We start from the raw sequence: 22,974 nt of genomic DNA, 5'->3' as shown, positions 1-22,974 counted from the left end.
GCCTGTCAGTCACACACAGTATATACTGCTGATAGAGACCAGCCTACCAGTCACACACAGTATATACTGCTGATACAGAGCAGCCTGTCAGTCACACACAGTATATACTGCTGATAGAGAGCAGCCTGTCAGTCACACACAGTATATACTGCTGATACAGAGCAGCCTGTCAGTCACACACAGTATATACTGCTGATAGAGAGCAGCCTGTCAGTCACACACAGTATATACTGCTGATAGAGAGCAGCCTGTCAGTCACACACAGTATATACTGCTGATAGAGAGCAGCCTGTCAGTCACACACAGTATATACTGCTGATAGAGAGCAGCCTGTCAGTCACACACAGTATATACTGCTGATACAGAGCAGCCTGTCAGTCACACACAGTATATACTGCTGATACAGAGCAGCCTGTCAGTCACACACAGTATATACTGCTGATAGAGAGCAGCCTGTCAGTCACACACAGTATATACTGCTGATACAGAGCAGCCTGTCAGTCACACAGTATATACTGCTGATAGAGAGCAGTCTGTCAGTTACACACAGTATATACTGCTGATAGAGAGCAGCCTCTCAGTCACACAGTATATACTGCTGATAGAGAGCAGCCTCTCAGTCACACACAGTATATACTGCTGATAGAGAGCAGTCTGTCAGTCACACACAGTATATACTGCTGATAGAGAACAGCCTGTCAGTCACACGCAGTATATACTGCTGATAGAGAGCAGCCTGTCAATCACACGCAGTATATACTGCTGATAGAGAGCAGCCTGTCAGTCACACGCAGTATATACCGCTGATACAGAGCAGCCTGTCAGTCACACAGTATATACTGCTGATAGAGAGCAGCCTGTCAGTCACACACACTATATACTGCTGATACAGAGCAGCCTGTCAGTCACACACACATTACTGCTGATAGAGAGCAGCCTGTCAGTCACACACAGTATATACTGCTGATAGAGAGCAGCCTGTCAGTCACACACAGTATATACTGCTGATAGAGAGCAGCCTGTCAGTCACACACAGTATATACTGCTGATAGAGAGCAGCCTGTCAGTCACACACACAGTATATACTGCTGATAGAGAGCAGCCTGTCAGTCACACACACAGTATATACTGCTGATACAGAGCAGCCTGTCAGTCACACACAGTATATACTGCTGATAGAGAGCAGCCTGTCAGTCACACACAGTATATACTGCTGATACAGAGCAGCCTGTCAGTCACACAGTATATACTGCTGATAGAGAGCAGCCTGTCAGTCACACACACTATATACTGCTGATACAGAGCAGCCTGTCAGTCACACACACATTACTGCTGATCAGTGTCTGAGGTAAAACTGCTCAGGAGTTCCTCAGCTGTCTACTGTCCAGTTTGTGAATTGGCTTCAAGGAACAGACCGATCTGTGTAGGGGGAGCCGTCCTATAGGAAAAGGACATGCTCCTTCTAAGTATTTATATGTTATTATTTAAAAAAACAGCCAGGCCATAAACAACCACAGCACAGATATAATAGTATAATCACTTTCGTTTTGACCCCGGCTATTGCCTTAAAACAGTATGGAAATTATTCTCTGGATAATAAAATGAATGTCTCATAATAATTTGACTGAACACTCATGTAAAATACTGTCTGCATTATATATATATATATACCAGGTGTCCTTGTTCTTGACGTTGTCAGTTGCCCTCCACGGGCTGACCACACCCCCTTGACTGGCCACACCCACTCTTACAGTTGGCCACACCCCAGTGTAGTGGGCCCTTATCACTACATTCCCCTGGTGGGCCCTTCATGCCCCAGTCCAACACTGCACTATATATATATATACACACACACACACACACACATATAACTCTACTGACATATCATAAACAACATCCCCCACTGGGTTACTTAGCTGCAGTTGTTACTTCAATGAAGTGAAGCAGCAGCAGATGGATTCTCCATTATTTCAGTCAGGAGTCCTCTGAGGTAAACTCTAGTTGAATTTTCCCGCCTTTGGAATGTACCAATCAGTTGGGGGGGGGGTCTCTGTTATACCCCCCACACAGGAGACGTTTGTTTGAGGACAATTATCCTACTCGTTCACAGGAGGCTTTTTCTTATTATAGCTCTCCTTTGTTTCTTTTGTGTTGCAGCCTTTTAATCTGTGCTCAGATTGTGGCCAGATGAAATCCAAGTCCCCCCTCCGCCTCAGCGGGAGACTTGGTATTTCCCTGAAAATGGCCGCTCCTCAGACGAAGCCTCGCGCTCTATGCCTGAGAGTACAGTGACAGTCACATAGTGGCTGTCACTGCCTGCAAGGTGATTCTTTTATATCATCTTCTTCTTTCCTGCATCTGAATGACATCTGGAGCCTACAGACAGACAAGGTTACAGTGGGGTCACACAGCTTTATGGAAAATGTAAAGCTGGTTTACTTCTGTATGTGAGACAAGATTACTGCAATGACGTACAACATTTGAGACAGCATTACTACAATGGAGTGTGTTCATGTCAAGACCATACAGAATAAAACAGAAAAAAAAGGGGGGGGGGCGGGCTGTATTCATTTTGTAGGGGGGTGAAACAAAACAAGGCTGGATAAAATGTTCCAGCTCTCACACTATCACCCGACAGTTAAGTGGCAGGATCAAGTAAAAGGGGATTTTTACTCACTGTAAAATCCATTTCTCCGGAGTACAATAGAGGCAACCATAGGGTATACTAGGTGGACTTAGTGCAAAGGCACTTTGGTATTAAACTGTTGAAAGATCTGTTCCTCCCCGTATATATCCCTCCTATCTGGAACCATCTTCTGTTTTATAACAAAGCCCAAAAGAGGGTTTAGCCGTAAAATGGCTAGAACAAAGTCTGAGCAAGTGGAGGGAGCGCGGCCAGTCTGGGGCCACTAAAATGTGATTAACAGTTGCTTTACTGTTTTCTTCAACACCCACGGAAGCATTGGAATCCGTAGGAACAGGTCCACCAGACGAATTTTGCAGGGTATTATCATGGCATCCGTGTACCCAGTCCCCGGATTTCACACAAATCAGACTTTGAAGTTCAGATGTGATGCCATGAGATCTAGCTCTGGCTGAGCCCAGCATTGAACCCGCAGGGCAATCATCTGCATGAAAGGTCCACTCTCCCGAACTGAGAATTGTTTCGGCTGAGGTAATCTGCCTCCCAGTTCCCAACCCCTGGGATGAATATGACTGATGTGGTGTTCCATCCAGGACATATAGCACTGTGTTCCCCCGATGGTTGGGGTGGGCTACTACTGTAGAATTGTTCAATTGGATTTTCCGGCCAGGACAGCCTGATGCTGCACAAGTACTCTGTAGATTGCTCTCAGCTCCAGGAAAGTGATGGGCAATAAAGACTCCTGGTTAGACCAGAGTCCCTGAAATCAAAGAGGAACTATGATCGCTCCCCACCCAGACAGACTGGCGCTCCGTTACCAAGATCCACAGCCAAGTTCACAAGTTCATAAGAACTGGCCCTCTGCAAGATTGGCACTTGACAACTTCCACGTGGGGACTGATGTGTGGCCGCAGATAAAGTGATGATCTGCCTGTCCGGATGGAAGGTGGATTTGGACCATTTCCTGAGAAGTTCCCGCTGAAGCATCTCAGAATGAAACTGTGTCAAGAGCACCACCTCAAAACACAGATACCATGGTCCAAAGCAATTTCATGCACCTGAGAAGAGACACTTTCTGTTTGGCCAGTAATGCCTTGGTCTTGTTTGGAATGGAAAGGACCTTGTCCTCCAGGAGAAACACCTTCTGGCACACCATGTCAAAGTCAAGAAACCTCATTTGTTGTGCTAGAATCAAGGAAGACTTGGGATGGTTCAAATGTGCTGAAGAAGTGATTTGGATGGTGCATTTAACAGGTTGCCCAAATAAGGTATGCTAGTTACGCATTGAAAATGCAGGAGACACGCCAGGATGGCCATAATTTTGGTGAAGACCCTTGGGTCAGTCACTAAGCCAAAGAGCAGATTCCTGAACTGCTATCGTACGTAGTATATTGCAAGTCGAAGGAGACACAGATGACCCTCTCAAAAGAGAACATGGAGGTAAGCGTCTTTTATATCTATGTACGCAAGAAACTCATCTTTTTTTATACATGCCTCCTATCACTGACCCACCAACTTCATCTTAAACTCCAGAACCCAAACCTGCTTGTTGAGGGTCCCGAGATTCAAGATCAGACAAAGTGTTCCGTCCGGTTTTGGGGTCTCTTTTGAGAGGAGGAAACAGAACTATTACACCAGAAGCTTCTGGGTGGCTTCCCTGAGGGCCAGTCCTCCAAGACTGCAGAAGGGGAAGCCTGTGGTGAAGAATCTGTGGAGAGGAAATGGTCGTGGCCATAACCCCTTGACACTACCCCCTGAATCCAGGAAACTGCAGAAGACGGGGCCCAACGGTCTTGACAACTGTTCCACCCATTTTTTTATAGCCTTGCCTACCCAGGCCATAGAAATGATTGGTCTACATAAACTTCCTTCCGTCGCATAGGTGGACCCAAGGAGAAAAAACTTCCTGCCCATAGTGTTTCAGAGCAACCATGCTCCCTGTAGCGGTAAATTGGTGGATATACAAAAAAAGGCAAAGGGAGAATCTATCTTGGGTGAATTTTCCAAATTAACAGACTCCCCTGCTGGCAAGAGGTAAAGAGATTTAAATTTCCCCCCGGGATCTGGAACTTTTTGTCAGGTTTTTACCAAGCTTCTGAAACCATCGCCAAGAGTTGAGGCGACGGTGAGAAACAGACTGTATAATTCTGTTTTTGTTTTTTTTAAAAAGAGAAGTCAGAAGAATATGTAGACTGAGGCTACTAAAGGCTACTGCAAATCCTAGTTTGACAAACCTCCAAACCCATATCACCCATGGTTTGAGTTCCAGAGTTATCCTCTACACTATAAGCGCTCCCCCCTTCTGACTCCTGAATTGACTCTACATCCTCAGATAAACAATATTCTAAAGTGTTTCACAAACAGGGAACTTGCCTGTCTTCCTATGAGGGTGAAGCCCCGTCTCTGCCTGGGAGGCTCCACGAATGGTTGGCAGAGGCTGTGATACAGGAATGTGTGTAGAAAAATGAGTCATTACAAGAGAAACCTCAGCAATGGATGCAGCCAGTGATTTAGCCCTAGCCGGTTAAGAGCGCTGACCCAGATGCCCTGCGCGTGAGACCAAGTGCCGTGATCAGACTGCCCTCAAGATAATTTAGAATTACATTTGGCACAAGTATAGTGTTGCAATGACTTTCTAGGACCCTTTAGTCTTGGAAGGCCCTTTGTCAGACCTGGTGATATAATAGATGAGTCTCATTTTCTTCATTCTCTGATGTGTAATTTTATTTTTATAACACTATTGAGGTACAATAAGGTACTAAAACACTACACTTCAGTCATTTAGTTAAACCCGATACTGTTAAGATGACCATAAAACGGGTCACAAATACACGTTAAAATAAGCGTGTATACCAAGTAGGATAAAGAGAGAATTAATAAAATGACTGAAAAACGGCACCAGATGAGAGGATGGAGCAGGAAACTGCAGCGATGTGAAGTCAGAAAATAGGGGTCTCTGCTTAGGAGAAACCAATGAGAAAACATGCCCCTCATGCGCTTTATGGTTGGCTTCTAACCAGGAAGTGTTCTCTCCGATGTCTGCTGCTCTCCCCTTGTACGGTACTTTGTGTAGGAGAGAACAGTTTTGGCACTTGCAACCGCATAGATCTGTTTCAGCATGTGTCTTTCCCCCTCCGAAGCACTGATTCTACTAAGCTGACACGCCTAATTCTGGCAGCCGAAGCGGTTCTCCCCTTGAAGGAGATCTGCTTTGGCGGTCTTTCCCGCTGAGACATACTGCTTGTTTCTAGGTTATGACACTGACAGTCGCCGCATTTCCGTGTGAGCAGTGAGGAGCTGGCAGGCTGCTGGGGAGAGGGAGGCACGATGGCTACGCACCACCCCCAAAATAGGGACACAGAACAGAGGCGGCCGACAGGCACTTCACTCCCTGGGAGGTGTCCCGGTCATCCTGAATGCATAAATACAGGTAAAATTAATTACAAAACAGAGGACATGAGCCCTAAGAAACAACACCCTACTGCAAAGGGCACTTAAGTAAAACAGAGGAGGATTCTAGATGGCAGGGGCACAGTAAAGGAGGAACCACTCATTGAACAGTTTAATATTAAAGTACTCTTGCGCCACGTCCACCTGGTTGTAGTGTCTCCCAAAGGAAGGAGAGAAAGAGATGTAAATTTATATAATCTTAAGTAGACAGAGCATTCAGATCCTGCTGGGAGTTGTAGTCCAACACTTAAGAAACCACATGCTGCCACAGATATGACAAAAATCTAAATGGCTTATAAATGGGATGATGTACCACCTAGTGTAATTCAAATAGAATGCAGAATGCAAGTAATACACACATTGTACCCTCTTTCCTCTTATGCATGAGTATACAGTCACATTAGTAGATGCTGGCTCCTCAACACACATTTAGGGCTTCCCATAGATAATAAATAATGTTGAGGCGTTTGGTACAATTTTCCTCACTTTTAGACTCTGACTCTATCCCTTAACTATCTTTCCCTACACTTCACCCTTGTTACTATATCACAGTCCCGCAAAAGGGTATTATAAAATGTTCTTCATGTCATCCCATCTGGTCCCTTTCCTCGCAACAAAAAATCCTCAGTCCAAGTAGATCAATAACAAAATAAATATGGGTTGCTTATCCCCACTGGTCTCTAGCATCTCTGTCTAACATGGCTCCTCTCTGCTCAGTAAGCTCTCCCACTCTCCACTGAAAAGTCTTCTCTACTCTCTTAGGGTGTCTCTCTCCTTAATATCTCTGTCTCAGACTCCGGTTACTCTCTCTCTCTGACTGTCTGCTCCTCAGTTCCTTCTAATATGGAATAATGCAGAACCCACTTTACGTCAGAAGGATATTAGAAGGAACCATGACTATATAAAACTACAATTCCGTAGACAGAGTATTTTTCTACAGATAACAGAAGTCTGAAATGACTACGAATACCCTAATAACTAGAGATGCTCAATGACCCCCGTGTTTTGGTTTGGGATCTAGATTACTGTCGTGTTTTGGTTTTGCCAAACTACCATTGCGTGTTTCGGTTTTGTTTGGTTTTGTTTTGCCATTTTGTTCAAAAATCAATGTTTTTGGTCATAAAATAACCAAATTTAGTGCTCCACCTGTTTCTTGGATAAGTAATGTAGTTGTAAAGCTAATAAATTATCAAAAAAACAGTTTAATTCCTGGTAGGCCTTCATTAATTCTACACACAAACCAGATTGTCTTCCTCTCCATCTATGCATATTGGCAATGCAGCCATCATCTTTGGATGTATATTACACCCTACACTTATAGTTAAATATATAAAGAAATGGACAAAGGCAGTTTGGTTTCTGTCTCTATAGGCCCCCCTCCACTTGCAGAAAATATCAAAAAATGCAGCCGTTATAGACTGTACAATATTAATTGAAATGGAGAAAGCCAGTTTGGTTTCGGTCTCTCTAGGCCCCCCTCCACTTGCATAAAATACAAAAAAATTCAGCCGTTATAGACTGTACAATATTAATTGAAATGGAGAAAGCCAGTTTGGGGTCAGATTGCACCCTACACTTAAATAGAAAGTTTTAAAAAGATGTTATCGTCATCTTCAGCTTTATCCTCACCCTCATCAGTGTGTACGTCATCATTACAAACTATCAATTCATCGCCGCTTGAATCCACCATTAGAGAACAGTCAGTGCTTGGTTGTCTTGGATGGCGAAGGCCTTCCTCGTGGAAGATGCAAGTCATTTTTATAAACATCATTTTCTCCACATTTTTGGGAAGTAACCTTCTACGGCGATCACTGACTAAGTTCCCTGCTGTGCTGAACACTCGTTCAGAGTACACACTGAAGGGTGAGCAGCTTAAGTATTGCAAGTAAGCAAGTTTGTACATGGGTTTCCAAATTGATTGCTTTTATTCCCAGTAAGGAAAGGGACTGTCTGACATTTCCATATCAATTACCTCTTGAAAATAATCCTCCACCATCCTTTGCATGTTAATACTCATATTGGATGGAGTTATGGGCAAGGTCACACATTTTTTAGAAAAATCATTCAAACCAGCCCAGATGTTAAACTGTTCAGGTCTGCCCTCTGCGTCTTCCCTGCTTCTTTTTTGAAAATTCAATGTTTTACGAGCAGCAGCTGCTTGAGAAACTGAAGAAGGACATGTCGTCAAGCCAAGGCCCAATTCAGCGGACAACTTGCTGAGCAATAAGTCCTTGCAAAAGTTCACATCTCGTTCATTTTGAAGCAAAGACTCAATGTAGGTCTTAAACCTTGGATCAAGCACAGTGGCCAAAACGTACTGATCAGAGTTCAAGATCTTAATAACTCGAGGATCATTGTGAAGCGAATTAAGTACTTGATCGACAAGGCCAACATACTTTCGGAATCGCTTGCTTTCATCTCCTCCTTCAGTTTCTCAAGCTGCTTTTCCAATAATCTAAATAAAGGAATGACTAGCAGAATCTGCACTCACTTCACACGTCACAACTTCAAATGGTTTCAGCACCTTGCACAGCACTGAAAGCATTCCCTACTGTGCAAGAGTGAAATACATCCCCCCTCCTTTCCCAATGTCATGGCTTGTGCAATTCGCTTGGATGGCTTTGCGCTGTTCCTCCAGCCTTTGAAGCATGTATAGGGTGGAATTCCACCTAGTTGCCACCTCTTGCTTAAGTTGGTGGCAGGGCAAGTTAAACTGCTCTTGGGGCTGCTGCAATCTCCTACATGCTGTGGCTGAATGCCTGAAATGGCCTGAAATCTTAGGGGCCACCGAAAGCATCTCCTGCACCTCATGGTTATTTCGTAGGAAGCTCTGCACCACCAAGTTGATGGTGTGAGCAAAACAGGGAATGTGATGGAAATCACCCAGCTGTAATGCTCGCACTATATTGTTGGCGTTATCAGAAATGACATATCCTGGGGAGAGTCCAAGGGCTAGATTTACTAAGCTGCGGGTTTGAAAAAGTGGGGATGTTGCCTATAGCAACCAATCAGATTCTAGCTATCATTTTGTAGAAGGTACTAAATAAATGAAAGCTAGAATCTGATTGGTTGCTATAGGCAACATCCCCACTTTTTCAAACCCGCAGCTTAGTAAATCCAGCCCCAAGTGGTATAAGCCATGTATCAATCACATCTCTCGTAACAAGTTATCACCTGTATGCCTGTTCGTGAAGCCTGTGATACAAAGAGTAGCCTGCCTGTGACAAATTTTACGTAGTGGTGTACATGCTGCTGCTGTTCCTGCTGGTGAAGGTGAATGACCAACCCAGTGGGCTGTCACAGTCATATAGTGGTTTGGGCACTTCCACTTGTCCACATATCTGTGGTTAAGTGGACAGTGGGCAGAATGGCATTTTTCAGCACAATCTCTACATTTGTACACACTTTTTGGTATAGTTGTGGAATAGCTTTACCAGAAAAATGGTGTCGCGATGGAATTCTGTAACGCAGACACAAAACCTCAATTAACTGTGAAAAACCAGCTGCGTTTATTGTGGATATTGGACGCAGATCTAACACTAACATGGCAGCCATGGCGTTTGTGATTCGCTTGGCGACTGGGTGACTGCTGTCATATTTGCTTCCCCTAGCAAATGATTGTTTCACAGTTAATTGTTGAAATGTAGGTCTGCTCTTTTTCTTGCCCTTCCTCTGGGCTGACGATTCACCCCCAGCAGCAGCAACAGCAGCAGCAGGACTAACGCTTTTTTTAGAGGAATCAATAATAGTGCAGGAGTCATCCAGCCTTAAGTGGGATGCCGGGCTAACTCCGAGCGCTACTGAGGATATTGATGAGGATGGTGTGGTGGGTGTATTTTGTAGCCGTCGGTATGTCGGTGAGCGGAGGGTCTTAGCTGATGATGGAACGCTTGTAATTTTTTTGGAAGAACTTTCAGCTTTTCCCAACACTTTGCCATGAACTCTCGTCAAATGGTGTAACATAGACGAGGTTAGACAAGATGGTTAAGATCCCTCCCTCGAATGTGGCTTGACATACACTACAAATGGCTATACAATTGTTGTCTGGATTGGGGTAGAAATAATTCCACACACAAGTGGATTTTTTTGTTTTATGCCCAGGCATGACAATGGCCTTTTTCTTGTCACGTGCCAGAACTGCTGCCACTGGTGCAGGACTTACACAAACAACCTAATCCTCATCAACATCCTCATTAGCGCCCTCATCGCCTACACAAATCTCCCCCTCATCCTCTTCTATTTCCAAAGTGGAATCCTCAATTTTATGTATCACCGGCTACACTCGGGCTGTTCAGGCACAAAGCAGCAGAACTGCTGAAAGGGCCCCTCTTTATGGGTACACTAACAGAATGCTCACGATTAGACATCCCACTGTTGGATGGACTCTCCACAGGGATTGGTGTCATTTCTGATTCGGAGCATACATTATCCTCTAATGCCTTAGTGTTATCTTGCAGCTCGGCTTTGAAACGTAACAGTAGTTGTGCAGCACTTGTAGACTCCAAATTACTTGGTCTTGCTTGGTCACGAGTGACCGTACAAGAAGAAGGCTCGTTAACATTTTGGATCTGCCACTAATAGAGGCTAAGGCCTCATTCTCTATTTGCCACTGCATGTGTAGAATGGCATGTTGGCAATTTTTTTTTTATTGGCAGTTAACTTTTCCTCAGTTACACTTCTTTTTCGCTTCAATACGGTAACATTTTTTGGGGTGTGTGTTTTTTTGCCTGATTTCAAAAGACTATGTAGTTTGACATCGCCTTTCCCAGATGACGTACTGGGAACACTACCATCAGGACTGGTGACAGAACCAGGTTGCTGATTCTGCTCATATGTGGACTGCTTTGAATCCATTATAATGAGGCCAAAGCACTTGTAGTACTAAATATTGTTTTAGATACTGCTGACAAATATGACTTGACAGCCAGAAAAATTACAGTAAAACACTGGGGAATATGGGACACCCCAAAAACACTTGGGGGCATATTCAATTGACGGCGGGATCGCCGAAAATCCAGCGCTCGAAAAATATTACTGTTAATACGGTAATCCTGCGCATAAATCCCGTTAATACGGTAATTTACTTGCTGGATTTCAGGGAGCCGCGAGCTGAAATCCAGCGAGATATTACCATATTAACGGTAATATTTTTCAAGCGCGGGATTTGCGGCGATCCCGCCGTCAATTGAATACCCCCCTTGGAGTGCTAAATATTTGTTTTTTATACTGCTGACAAACATGACTTTTGACAGCCAGAAAAATTACTGCAAAAGAATAGGGAATAAGGGACACCCCAAAAGCACTTGGAGTGCCAGAAGTTGAAAAAAAAAACCCCTCCTCTATCCTCCTCTTACTACTGTAACAATTGGTATTAAGATTAGAATTGTATAGAATAGAAACAATAATGTGTCCAATTATTGCTCTGTCCCTGCGCTGATATAGCCTGTGACCTAACCCTGCTCTCTCCCTCTGTCAAATGGTGATGGATTGCTGTGGAGGCGGGTATTTATGCTTTTCAAATCTCGCAAGAACCGTGCTCAGAAATACGAATACGTCACAATGACGTTTTGCCTCGATTTCGATTCCGAATGGGCGGGAGAGTACCGAGCGTGCTGGGCTCGGTACTCGGATATGCTAAATTCAGATGGATTCGTTTATATTACTTAACGATTTTCTGTTTGTTTAGATACTTTGTGTAATTCTAATTATTTGTCTTTCTAGGAAATTATGATCGGAAGCATTGTGTTGGTTTTTATATCTTTAAAACGTGAACAAAAAAACACCATTTATGATTGCACAACTGTGAAAATAGCCAGTTTTTAACACCTGTTAAACTATAAGATAACATGTAAACATTAAAAAAACTATTGATTTTTTATGCTGGTACATTATCAGGGGCTGGCTGAGCTGCAGTGCAGGGGTGCTTCCGGCCCCTGGGCCGGTCCAATAGTGGGCTACCTTGGGCTGGGACCTTGGGCTACCTACAATATTCCCCTTTAAAATGTTCCGAACAGGCTGCTGAGCCCAGTCTTGGTTGTTTCTATTGCATTTAGACATAACATAGTTATGATGTGATATATCACCATGGTTAAGTTAAACAAATGACCTGAGACACCAGAAGTACCCTGAATACATAAAAATACCCCAAAAAGACAATAACTACTTACATTTATTATGGAACAATTATGGATTGTGACAATACAGAGAGGAAATTGCATTTCATTGTGTGCTGTCAATAAAATTCGTGGAAATTTGAAGTAAGATTTGTAAGCCAAGTTTATTATGTCATATCAGGTGGTTTATGCTTCAAACTAAAGCACAGAATGTGAGGTGATGAGCAATCCTTATGTGTATGTTTCAGAAATCAAGCAACAATGGTGATTACATAGTAAATATTTAACTATTACAATGTTCTGCTGAAGGGGGAGGGAGGTGTAAGGGTTAAACCAGTTTATAAGTAACTAATAGTGAAATTGTGAACTATGTGCATTATAATTTGCAACAAGTTTTTTTTTTATAGTCATGACAATATTTTAAAAATGTGAATATTTTCAAGTAATACTTTTTAAAAATATACAACTCCGAGCACTTTTATGTGATGGCCAGGCCTTCAACCACTTCACCTCCCATCTGAGATCATGGAGGGAGGAGGAAAAAAAATGTTGCTAAGTATGGATTAATTATGCCTACCACAGGGGTATGTATAGACTAGACATAATTTTATGTTGGTCCTCAATGAAGACTGATCAAACACAGGAGGTTGTACCTGCCATCTCTACTAGATGAATGCCTATTAACAATTAATGGCACAGGTCATAAATGCTAAATCTTCTTGGAATCTGTCTTGAAGCTTGTGTTAATACCCATCAATAATATCCAACATCAGACCCTTCACATTTTTGTGGTTCTGTGTTATCCCAGGACATCTCAACTCGGCAATGGTATTGTTATTAGATAACATAACATAAGTAGAGTAAACTCCACTGCGCCCTACATCTCCACCCTCCTCTCTATTCATGCTCCATCCCGCCCTCTCCGTTCTGCCTCTGACCGTCGCCTCTCTTCCCCCCTTATAACCTCCTCCCACGCGCGTATCCAAAACTTCGCCCGCGCTGTCCCCCTCCACTGGAACAAGCTCCCTCCCTCCATCAGAACTTCCCCTAATCTGTCCAGCTTCAAACGGGCCCTAAAAACCCACCTTTTTCTTAAAGCCTTTCTGTCTCCCACTTAACTTCCTACCTTATCTTCTGCCTCTGTCCCCCTACTCTCCCTCTCTCCCCTGCGTCTCTCTGTCTGTCCACCCCTCCCCTTAGATTGTACGCTCCTCTGAGCAGGGCCATCTCTCCTCCTGTTTCCACCACTTCTAACTCTGCTCTCCAGCTACTTAGCCCTCCTCCTCGAGGGTCCTCCACCCCACGTCCACTCTCGCTCCCTCCTCCCCCTGGGGGTCTCCCTGTCTTCCGCGCCCTCCTTCTTGGGCCCCGTCGTTTGCGGATCCTCCCTCCCCCTTCCCCGCCCTCTCTAGCTGTGCATTGAGCGTACTGAGTTGCTGTGTTTACTGTACTGTGCTGTCTCCCATTGTATTGTGATTTTGTTTGTCTCTGTACGGCGCTGCGGATGCCTTGTGGCGCCTTATAAATAAATATTAATAATAATAATAATAATAATAATAATAATAATAATAATAATAATAATATGACATCGAAGTCAACTCTTCGACATTCTAAATATCCATCCAACATATCTAAATCCACAATTGATGCTAATATCTGTATAAAGAGTGAGTTGTGATGCCGTTGCTTATAATGAGTGAGTTGTGATGTCACCACTCAGGTTCATTAAGAAAACTTGTGCATTATAAGAAATAATGTATCCCCTACTGTAAATAATTATGAATATTAGATCCATGACCTTTATAAAAGCACTCTGCCTATGGCCTTGACTTATAATAACCTTACAATATACAGATACACTAGCCCATATATATTTATACCTTTAGTTGCTGCATACGCTGCAGTGATAATCATTAGCAGAGGTGGTATCACCTGCATGATGAGAGGATCTGACCGGTCTCCATCCAGATGTATTGTAGACTCTGTCTTGGTGTTATAGGGTTATACGAGTCTGCGTTCCATGTGTTTTTATATAAGATGACGACGTACTGTTATTAACCAGCCGTACTTTTGATATCACTGCTAATATAGGCAAAGAATCAAGATTGCAAATGTCACCATTACTAATCTTGTGCTCTGTTTATGCTTTCCCTTAAAAAATGATATGACCATGTAGAATTTTTCCTGGTGAGTGAGGAAATTAAATGTGCAAAACAGGTCTAAATAATATATTTTCCAACTACAGAGGCTTTGCATATTTTCGAATTGTACATGTATACCAAAAATGAGTATTCATATGTCCGTCTGCAGATTTTGTTACATCTTACACGACTCAGTATGCTTGGAGTGGTCTAGCAGGAGAGGGGAGGGGTGGGCCAGCATAGACAAAGTACAGTACAGTATGGGTGTGTTCCTTTGGAGGTGCTGGAGGTTGGTACAAGGAGACAATATTGATGCTAACGATCTGCAGCACTAGTTAGCCACATCTGATTGGCAGATTGTGTCTTGGCCCTTGCCGTAGCCATCTATTCACATTACTGAAATTATATTTCCATTTAGACTGAAAAAGATTCTCATTTAAATTTTTTAAAGTGAACAACAACAGATGTTCGTATTTAATTATACTTTATATGGTACCGATAGGCTAAGAGCGAGGTGGTCGCAGCACTGCGATCCCAGCCAGTGACTGGGAGCTGTGACATCATGTGATTAGATGCAGACAGTGACTCCTCTACCTGCCGCTTCTACTGTGTAAGGTAAGAGAAGCGGCAGGGAAGAAGAACAGTGCACTCTGCACACTGCCTGCTTTAAATTGTTACCTGGCCCCTTCTCATTTGTCCACCAATGCAGAGTGAGGGGTCGTGTCACTATGATATGCAGACTCACAGCAGAGCAAGGAGATTGGTGCTGATGCAGCATCCAACAGGATGGCTGCCGCCCGATGCACAAGCTCCGGCTGCTATGTCCTCCACCCACCAGGAAAACAGGAGATTACAAAAATATTCAGGTGGAGAAATGAACATTTATTGTTAGAGGGCTTCAACTGTCTGACCCCCCAAGTTCAAGGTAAGGTCAGCATGGAGGAAATGGGGTGTTCCACTTTACCCAAATCAGTTGGGGGGAGTGAGGGGACCAGATCACCCTGAGAAAGACCGTGTTCTGGTCCCTTGAAAGTTAAGGAGAGCAAAGGTCAGAAAGAGGCCTCATAAGAAGACTCTGGACCTGGTCTAGCCAAGTTGGAGAATATTTTTTACCCTAGGGGTAGAAGAAGGTCAAACAAGGCTCAAGCTATCTCAGATAGGGTGCGCCCAAACAATCTAAAGGCCATCCAGAGATTCTTGGGCTTTACAAACTATTGCAGGAGATATAGTCTGGGGCAAACGCAGGATTTGTAGACAAGGGTTTTCACACCATGCCGAAAAGTGGGCGTGACCAGCATGCATGGGGGCGTGGCTATAATTTTAAAAAGTGCTTGGCAGCTCTCCAACTATTCCTATCCCCATAATATACATGGGCAATGCTGTGGGGACTACTGTTAGGTACACGCAGCTCTCCCTTTTCAAGCAGAGCAGTGTGAAACGGGGGCAGGGTCCAGCTACCTTAATTATACAGTGCCCCTGGCATGGAGGGAGGTTTCCAGCCACTAGGAAACCCCCCCTCGGTTTGCCTATGATAGTCATACCCTTTCTGCCTTGTTACAATAACTTCCCTAACCAGGAAAGGGGCCGATACTGCCAGTGTGAGGAGGACACAGAACAATTTTCTAAGCAACATCCTATAGAGCTGTATCATGGCATGATGGGACGTGCAATTAAACAAATTAATTGTTGGATATGTACAAATACACGACATGGACACCAAAATGTTGGATTGTTGCAAAAACCTTTACATTTTACAGATTTGCTTAATTTTCTAGAGGGAAGACCAACTGCTAGAAACACACGGCATCCTCAATTAAACTTGTTTAATTATGTGTTGACTGAAAGTGTAATATATAAATGTCAAAAGCACACAAAAGGGTAAAAACTGGTAACTGAAGTGGTTTGAATGGGTGGTAACCACTTTTAATAAGACCTGTTGAGGAGAGAGGTGAACATCTAGGTAAAACTGGGAAAAGTCCTGCATTTGAAAATCAAAAATGTAAATATGTTGGACTAAAGAGATCTGTGGCAAAAGCAGCATGAAAATACTGTAATATCATTTTACAAGATGGTGATTGTAAAGAGCAATTACAGACTAATAAGTATGGAAAGTTTAGATATTCTCAGCACAGATATATTACACGTAGCAATGCCATATACTTTACCAGATAATATATATATTACATAGGTGAAAGTAAGGCATAATACTGAATGCAGGGGGGAAATGTTATTTAGGTAAGGTGATTCCAGCTATTAATATATTTACGCTTAATGTTTTAAAGGAAATTGTACAGCAAAAGTAATAGATAACTCATTAACAAGAAAGAAAACAGTGATGGAGTGGAAAACATTAGAATTTTCATGTATTGCACGTAGAAATATGAATTGGTTTTACAGCCAAGGTTTAGCTACACTGATAGATAAGATAACTAATGTATATGAGGAAACGTTCTGTTATGTTGCAAAAGAGCTTCAAGTTTTTAAAACAGAATTAAAACTACATAGATTGGTCTTAAACTATCTCACTGCACAAACAGGAGGTTATTGTGTAACATTACAGATGAAGTATGGTACATAAGGCTGTATCTGACAAACGACACAGATAATCCAGAGGATATAATTGAATACTATATGGATGAAGTGAAAATGAAGAAAGATGTTGCAAATATACATAACATGACATAATATGCAGTAGACACAGTTTTTGTGGTTAGAATAAAAAAATGGTTTTCAGGTTTTGGTACATGGTTTCAATCATTGTTGCATTCATTAGGAAGATTTCTTCTCTTTATATTAGGAATATTATTGATTATCTATTTTGTATTAAAATGTATAGCAGTATTGTTGAAATCGTGTAAGAAAATATTGGGGTAGAGAAATGGAAAAAGTTAGTAATACAGGGGAAGAAATGAGAACTGTACAAACAAATAAAACCTCATAGAAAATATACTGTGATAGTTGATGTAACTATCAAAATCAGGGAATTGTCAAAAGGTATATTTTGGATGAAGCCAATATATTAGCATGAAATATGTTTACATCGTTTTATCTTGTTTTATTTTTATCATTTTATTTGATGTGGTATTTTTTTACTGCAATTATATTGTCTGTGAGGTGAGGAGAGGAGAGAGATATGAACAACAGTGGAAGAGTTCATTCTAAGAACAAATGTTTGGAAACAATATTGTTGAACAAAGACATTCCTCACCTCTTAAAACCCCCAATGCAAACTTTGTACCTCAATAGACTATGGAACGCCTATATACTACCTCAACGAATTGTAATGTGGCATTTGAATTTTAATACAACCTTCTTTTTTTTTACACTGTTAAAAGTAACTGTTTTGTCACGGACGGGCAGAATTTCAGATTTGAAATTTGATGATATTATCACCACAGCAGGGGCAAATGCAGGATTTGTAGAGGGATTTCAATGCTACACTGCCAGTGGGTGTGGCCAACATGCTTGAGTGTTTGGCTGCTCTCCAGCTCTTCCTATCTCCATCATACATAAGGGTAATGCTGCACGCACAACTGTTAGATGCATGCAGCTCTCCCTTTTCAAGCAAAACCGTGTAAAGCAGGACATACCACTCAACTGTCCACACAGTCCTAACCGAGTGCTCAGTCGCCAAAATCGGGAGTGACCCACCAGCATCAGGACAGTTGGCAGACTGTTCTGCTCTCTCTTATCTCTTCTTGCTGCTTTCCTGTTGCAGCTGCTCGTGTCCTAAGCTCAGTTGCTGCTTGTCTGGATCCTGGAATGTTGGGTCCCTGTTTGGAAAAAGGACAGGTACACGATATAGAAGTACCAGCAATGAGTGAACACTGTAGGCCTCCCTCTCCCAAAGCAGCCCGATATTAAATCAAAAGCACCCACGTTTAATGATTAAGCCACCCAGCAACCCACTGTACAGTAAATTAATGTCATTCACCTTTAATAAAAAAAAGCCCCATTTCTCCCCACAAAACCCAAACATTAAATAGTATTTACATTTAATAAATAAGGCTATTTTCTACCAACAATTAAATAATTAGCATTCTCTTTTAATAAACAGCTTTCATTCTCCCCAAACTCAGCCAAACATTCATTTAATAGTCCCATCATCCCACCGTTAATAGGTCTGCCATAACCCCACTATTAAATTAAATATCCCCAACCTTCACCCACCAATAAAAGCTCCCACTCTCAACATGCTGTGAAATTAATATTTCACATCCCACCCACATCACATAAAATACCCCCCCTACACTTACATTAAAATCCCTCCCCCCCCTCCCCCACATATATTAAAAGCCCCTCCAAGCCTATGTTTGGAACTATCCCCCCCACTTACATTAAAATCACACTGAGAATACAACAAACACAAAATTGAGGAATTTACAATCAATTCCGTTTTTCACGTGCAAAAAAAGGAACCTCTATAAAGGAGAATCTAAATATATAGTTGATGAAGATCTATAACAATTTAAATATTAAACTTTCTTCAACCAAAGTCTAGTGGCTCTACACCAATATTTGTGTCAGCTATATTTACCACAAACAATTATGTGCAGTGATAAACAACAAAAGAAGAAAGGTGTATTCTATGTGGAAAGAAATCTCTTCCCTCCACTTAAATCAATTATTGTCCTTAGTACCATCCAAGAAGTAGTGATAAAGATCAGTACATAAACAGACTTCAGGTCAAGCAAGATTCCCAGTTGTTAGGCTACGTATGCCCCTTCACAGCCACAGCTGATCCGATTGCCGGCCTGTAAGAATCTCTCTCACAGTGAGCTCTCCGGAAGATCACAAATCTTGTTTCAGAAGCTGTTAACTCCGTCCTCTTCCAAATGTGAGGAACAGTCCAGACAGAAACCAGCTGCACACAAGCTGTAAAAATAGCAGGGTCCAGCCACCTCAAGCATACAGTGTCACAGGGTGTGAGGGGAGTTTCCAGGCACTAGGAATCCCCCCCAGGTGTGCTCCTGCACAGCACTAGCTTTCATTTTGTTAATAAAGCATTTTATACTTTTTCTTAACGTTCCTTTGTCACAGTAATTCAATTATAGCTTTTCTCAAGATGAACGTTAAGGACAGATTTAAAAGAAAAGGTCAGGGCAGACAGTGAGTGAAAGAGGGAGTAGGGGGTAAACTGAAATGTGAGGTAAGATGGTGATTGGTGTGGAAAACATATTTAGGATAGTAATTTGCATTAAGTACTCCATAAAGGTATTTAAATATACTTTGCACAGTCAACGGACTAGAACTTTGCATCAGTAACTCAGAATGCATTTTTGTTCGACTTTTTCTTGTATTTTTGCTAAATTGTGACAAGGAAAGGTTTGAAATTACAAAAATGGAGTTTCATGTCAGTAAATGTTCTGCTATGTTTACATGATTGAAATGTATTTTCCGTTTGAGTATTGGGGTGGAAAACAAAATCAGAGAATTGAAGCAGTATGTTTCTGTACTTTTTCTCCCTTATTAAAAGCAAAAAAGCCTGTCTATGTTTGGGAAATGTAATATATGCACTTAGGAAAGTCATATATGTAATAGAATCAGCAAATATTCAGTTACCATTCAACTCATTATTTCAAAAATGTACATGCAGTAAATAATAAAATACTACAATGTTAATGTAGGTAATATATTTTGTAAATAATATCGGTATAAAAAAAAAAAAGATCTAATGTCATTGTTTATAATCTGTAAGGTATAATATCATCACTGCATTGTTCTTTAGGAAACTTTGTGTATTAAGAATATTGCACTCCCCATTGTAAATTATTAGGATACTTGTAGCCAATCTGTTACCTGTAGAGAAACAATCCTACAAAATTGTGCTTTTATACATTCACAGAATGCCCTAGTTGCTTCTAATATTCCTATAATTTACAGTGGATTATTAAATATTTCTTTTATTGCATGTGATAGTTATTAAAGTGTCAGTGGAATTCTGGAAGGAGGTAAAGGAATTAAGGGGAACAGAAACCAACATCAGAACTGTAGACTATTCCATGCATCAGATTGCCAAGAAACTGAAGATTTCATACACACACTGCATTGAGAAAAAATGGCAAACTGAATGTAACCAGAATATAAAAGCGGAAAACCCAGATGCACAAGAGGCTAATTATATCAGAGTCTGCAGTTGGAGAAACAGACACCTTACAGGTCCTACATTGGCGGCTTCCTTAAATAGTACACGCCAAATACCAGTGTTATCTGCAACTGTAAAATGAGGACTCCAGAATGCTGGTCTTATAGGCAGAGTTGTAAAGAAAAAGCCATATTTGAAACTGGCAAATTGGAAAAGTTTACGGTGGGACTGGGTAAGGGCAAGGAGGGAGGGAGAGTAGAAGGTTGGTCAGAACTTTAGTAATCAAGTTACCCCTCTGTGCACAAGCTCTATCCTAAACATCTATGAAGAAGAGGATAATTATTCAGTTAAAGGAATTTTTGGGTCAAGGATTTGGCCACCACTGACCAAATGTCTGTCCAAGTGCAAGACCTCAACGAAATCAAATTCCTACTTGAATTTGTGCAGGTCTTTGGAGTTGGTTTGAGATACACGTAATGTGTTGTGTAGATTTAAAATTAGGCTCTGGGGAGGAAAGTGAGGCGGCTTCACCCATAGAGGGATAAAGGTCTAGCGGAGAGGAGGTCACTCATTCTGTGGACAAAAAAAGATCAATTTGCAGTTTTTGGTGGAACTGTGCCATGGAGAAGCCCTAGGTCAGCAGCAGGTCAGAGTAGGTAGGAAATATAACAACAATTTGGGAACATCTTTCAGAAATCTAAAGTATCCCTCTATCCAATTGAAGAATGAGCGCAGGAGAAGTTCTGCAGAGAAAGCTGTTGTCCCAAACTGGGTTTAAAAGGGAAGAAGCTGGATATAAACTTTACAGTCTATTGACCAAATAATTAAAGACAGATTAATTACAGGGTGGGTAAGGGCTGAGGCAGACCTTTGATTAGGGAGCAGCCAAAGTAACGCATAACGAGGGGATGCAGGGAGAGAGGCCATCTCTATATGCACCCAGACTTTAGACCTAGGGGTAGAATGACCCTGATTACACTGCACCAGCTAAGCAGCACCCCAGGCCAAAATGTGCCACCACTTCCCTGTCAGTCCTCTAGCAACCAAATATCTACCATGTAAACTGATACAGATTGTGTGTATACATTATATTATAATAAATTATATAATGTGTGATTTGTGTTATGTACGGTCGGATAGGTCTTATTTCTTATTGTGTGCTATGAATCATATATGGTGTGATATCTGATAAAAATGTTTAATTCATATTTTTTAAGGTGTTCTAATTAGTAGCAAATACTGGTATTGGCACAAGTGTTCTTGCTTTATTTTTGTAAACTGCACTCTGAGGTTACAGCACCTGTGCAGATTGCATGATATTAAATAAGCCCAGTAGTGCGATATATTTGTTATATGCAGCAAGTATGGTCATAATACACAGGATAGTTGTGATGCGATAAAGTGAACACACAAAATGTTGCACATTGGTCGGTACCGCTTTACACTGTGTCACTGGAACGGAGTGTACATGATCTGTTACTTCCAGGTCTGTAGTAAATGTGCTAATAATTTAATGCCAGGACTCACTATGGGATATAAACCTATTAAATGTGAATGCTGTTTGTTTAATGTTGGGGGGAGGGAGACCTGGGGCTAGATTTACTAAACTGCGGGTTTGAGAAAGTGGAGATGTTGCCTATAGCAACCAATCAGATTCTAGCTTTCATTTTGTAGAATGCACTAAATAAATGATAGATAGAATCTGATTGGTTGCTATAGACAACATCTCCACTTTTTCAAACCCGCCGTTTAGTAAATATACCCCCTGGAGTGTTCACTTATTGCTCGGCTTTCCATATTCCATGCTTTATACATTTTCCAAACATGCCCCAACATCTCAGGATCCAGACTAGAAACCAGTAGCATGTTATGAAATCTGCAACAGATAGGAGAAAACTACCCAGTCCACCAAAAGCTTTGTCCATTAGCCCTCCAGATTTTGCGTCCTAAAAAGGACAGGAGCCCCTCCTTCTATTAAATGGCAGCATGGTGGCTCAGTTGTTAGCACTTCTGCCTCACATCACTGGGGTCACGAGATCAATTCCCGGCCATGACTTTATCTGTGTGGAATTTGTATGTTCTCCATGGGTTTCCTCTGGGTGCTCCGGTTTCCTCTCTCACACTCCAAAAACATACTAGTAGGCTAATTGGCTGCTATTAAATTGACCTTAGTCTCTCTCAGGGGGTGTGTGTGTGTGTGTGTGTGTGTGTGTGTTTGTTAGGGAATTTAGAGTTTAAGCTCCAATGGGGCAGGGACTGATGCGAGTAAGTTCTCTGTACAGCGCTGCGGAATTAGTGGCGCTATATAAATAGATAATATTATGTCACATAATGGAGAAGGGGGCAGCCAAAGATTGGCTTTCCAAGCGGTGAAAATTCTGGAGAACAGAGCAGTGAGCAATTTACTTCCCAGCCCCCCAGGCCACATATGAGGCCACTAGCAGAATTTTTTTTTATGGACCTTCTACATTCTCAATCTACTCCTGGTCACAAAATAAGTTCAGAATTATACTAGATAGAATGTATCATGACAAACCATGC

At 41.9% G+C, this 22,974-nt stretch overlaps 1 protein-coding gene across 1 annotated transcript in view; it reads right to left on the bottom strand.

The window, feature by feature from the left end:
* Nucleotides 1–1,979, bottom strand: part of LOC142153091 (hemagglutinin/amebocyte aggregation factor-like) — a 34,542-nt gene extending 32,563 nt beyond the window's left edge. The window contains exon 1 of the mRNA XM_075210365.1: nucleotides 1,913–1,979. The gene's annotated coding sequence lies outside the window, so the exon portion shown is untranslated. The remainder of the gene's footprint in view (nucleotides 1–1,912) is intronic.
* Nucleotides 1,980–22,974: the final 20,995 nt, after the last annotated feature.

This window comes from Mixophyes fleayi, chromosome 4 (genome assembly GCF_038048845.1).
Source record: "Mixophyes fleayi isolate aMixFle1 chromosome 4, aMixFle1.hap1, whole genome shotgun sequence".
In the NCBI taxonomy this organism is placed as follows: domain Eukaryota; kingdom Metazoa; phylum Chordata; class Amphibia; order Anura; family Limnodynastidae; genus Mixophyes; species Mixophyes fleayi.
The sequence above is the reverse complement of the archived record's forward strand: the minus strand, read 5'-3'. Positions and strand labels throughout refer to the sequence as shown.